A 3,727-nucleotide genomic window follows, 5' to 3' on the forward strand; every position below is an offset into this window, starting at 1 on the left:
AGCTTTTTGATAAGTATTTCCGCTGAAAATATCCAGTGACAAATATCAGTTTCTATTATAAGTTGAGAAAAAAAAGCATGAAGCTTTTTAAGTTAAGAATAAAGAAATTGGAGAAGAATTGTGAATGTAGAGAACGCAGTGATTTTTGTTTTAAATAAAGAAAATATATATAATAAAGAAATTATTCATTATATAATTAAAATAAATAAAACAATATATTTAGCATAAATAATTTTGCCTAAATATGCATTTTATATAAAAAATTTGAAATAAAAATAATTCTTGATAATTTTTAAAATTTTCAAATATGTCACTGGAAGGCTTTTTTATAAACATTTTTGTTTTTGTATAAAAAAACATAGAACCCCTGATCTAAATTGGAGCTAATTTGCTCCAGTCACAAAAATATAAAAATATTTGATAAACAAAATAAAAACCTTATACTACATTATAACCATATTTTGATAAAATATTTTTAAATTGTAGCCTCATAACTATTTTTTATAAGTACACAAATGTTCTAATCAAACATAAAACTTGCTATTTTCAAACTGCTGCTAATGAATAAAAATTGCAAATCACTCGCTCTAATTAAATTAATTTGTTTCTGTAAAATAATATGAGAGCTTGAAGCACTAATAATATTTTCATTAAAAAGCACATTATATTTACAAGGTTATTGTAAATATTATGTATTTTTATAGCAGTACGTTGAAAGATTTACGATACAGTATAAAAAGCACTAGGGTAGATTTTTTACATAAAATGCTTGACCAAAGCTTCGTGTTAGTACACCGGTCAGGGTCACCACCAAACAAGGTGGGTTGGGGATGGTAGCAACTGAATGGTTAATCGGAGGGCTGCAGGGGAAAAATCAGTCAAAACTGGTAGACAAGAAAATTCAAGTATTCAATTAATCTTTTGACTTTTCAATTTTTCAATATAAGGCTTAAAAAATATATATAAGCTTTCATAAAGAGTTTCTAGTTAGTTAGTATAGCTATAGTACAGTTGATTTTCAAACTGTGATAAACTTTTAATTTTGTTTTAAAAGTGTATGTTTAAACTATTTTATTCAATATGTATAGACAACAAAATTCAGCAGATATAAACAAAAATCAAGCCTATTAATCAAATAGATCACTCATAATGAGCACTAGAAATATAAGAATTTTAGCATAAAAAAGTTAATGAGTTAGCATTATTCAGTTTCAGTCGAAGAAAACAGTCAATAAAATTGCAAATACATAAAAAAATAAATGCATATCAATAAATATATCAAAATATTTATATAAACTTAATATTATTTTATAATTATTCTTGCATTTATGAATACCAATCATTATATGATGGAATTCACGTTTTGTCAACAAACGTTTCCCAAAAAGAGTTTAACAATAGCACACACGTAAAAATATGTTCATATTAATATATTTTATTAATATATTTTATTAGCTACTTTAAACACAAAGGCTAGATCGAAAGATAATACATCATTTTTTAAAAATATGTTAAATCGTTCTATTTTCTTAAAAAAATCATGATATCTAATGACAAAAATTAATAATATTAATATCAATATTATTCTTATATCAAATCGAATATTTCAAGCCATTTAGAAAACGTATAAAACATTTAACTTACAATTATCAAAGATCATTGTAAAAATTATAGAAAATAAATTAGTTAACAATAATAACCATAAGCCTAATGGGATAAAAATTGTGCTTGGAAAAACAGCTGTAACTATTTTTTTTCCAAAAATCTAATAAATAATAAAATTTATATATAAACATATATTATACATATATATATATATATATATATATATATATATATATATATATATATATATATATATGTATATACATACAGCGTGTCCCAGACCTTGACGTCAAGCCGAAACGAGGTGAAAAATCTCACGTTGTTTGGAAATTTCGAGCTTTTAAGCGCAACGTAGAGCTTTGGTGAAATTATGACCATTTTTCGGTTATTGTTATGTACTAGCAAAAATAATGTCATTTTTGGGTTTTTATTTTTTCATACAAAATTTTTCAATAGTTAAATCCTAAAAATGCATTTTACATAGCAAATTTAAAGACAAAAATATTTCTTGATTCAAAATTCAAAGATATCTATGAGAAAAGTGATATTATTAAATATGAAGACAAAAAAAAGGAGTTCTTATATATTGCTCCAACATGGTTTCTCAACTCTCCGTCTAAATTTGTGTGGGGTGAAATGTGAAACTAAAAAGCTTTGCATGCCGAAACATTCTATTTTCCAACTAATGACGCTATTGGTGTACGTCTAAGCCGAGAAATATGATTCTTCGGACCATATCGAAATCCTTGACCTTTCTGATAATCATGCGAAAATGGAGGAGAAATCAGGATATGAAGGAAAACGATAAAGGCAATTAGAAAATGATGTATGAAATAGATAAAACTGGAATTAGCTATTATGAAAATTACATCCGCTGAAAAACATGATAGTCATATAAATCAGGATTTACAGGGATACTGTTCAGTAATTTATGATGAAAAGCTAACCTATTGGTGCAATATAATCAATGATGTATAAATAAGTATTGCAATATATTTTTGACTGAAGTTATAAAATTGATTTTTTGAAAAAATTTAGTTAAACCAAAATTTTTGACAATTGAAAATAGCTCCTTCTATATATAAATATTACAGTAATTATGTAATTAATTTCATGTAGTATGTCATTAAAAATTCGTTTCTCGAATTTTAGCTTAATGTACGAACTTTGTATTAATTGCGATAACAAAAAAACATATAATTTATTTGTTTGGCGAAACTATTGTCTAATTTTGGGCATGTAAATCAAACAATCTATTCATAAGCAATGTATATAAATTAACAAATAAAAGTAAGTAAATAAAAAAATTGTTTATGAGCTATATCAAAAAATTCGTTCTGAAACAAGGACGTATTGGAAATAATTCATTATATACATTGCCAAATAAACTGTTTCAAACATAACTTTTGATAAAAAAATTTGATAATGTTTTTAACTACATTGAACTTAGTAATTGCAGTAATAATATGAAATTGCTAGAACTTCCCGTACCAAAAATTATTATTTTTTTGAAAACGATTAACATTTTTGAAAAAATTTTACTTCGAAAAAAATCAGATTTCTGAGAAACTATGAATTTGACACAAAATTACTTTTTTTGAAAAAAAAAAAATTATGGAAAAAAAATGTTTTCTTTATTTTGACATATTTTGGAAATTCTGAACTTTTTTTCAAAGCAATAAACGAATAAACCGTCTAACGGATAAACATTGGTACGGAGCCCATAGGAATGTAAACAAAATTTATACTTATTGTTAAAATCTCTATAAAATACGTGATAATTTGATGTGCATATGTCTAACGATCATTTTTGACCGCCAAATGGCATTTTTTTTACTTTTTTTTATTAGATCTCCGAAACCGCTAAACCTGCCTTTATGAAAATTTGATCAATTCTTCATCTTGTCAATACAAGTAAAACGAGACTTATTAAAATTCGACGATCCGTTCTCTTAAAAAATAAGTTACCATTTTTGGCACTTTTTGCCCCGTATCTTCGGAACGGCTAGACCTGCCTTCGCCAAAAACTAATCAGCACGTCTCCTTATCAATACAAATCGAATGTTTTTTGAATAATTCAAATCGGTTGATCGGTGTTCCCGAAATCGTCGACGAAATTTTG

Source organism: Ctenocephalides felis, unplaced genomic scaffold (assembly GCF_003426905.1).
Source record: "Ctenocephalides felis isolate EL2017-DRISC unplaced genomic scaffold, ASM342690v1 CF-g0.4_SCAFFOLD_00845, whole genome shotgun sequence".
NCBI lineage: Eukaryota > Metazoa > Arthropoda > Insecta > Siphonaptera > Pulicidae > Ctenocephalides > Ctenocephalides felis.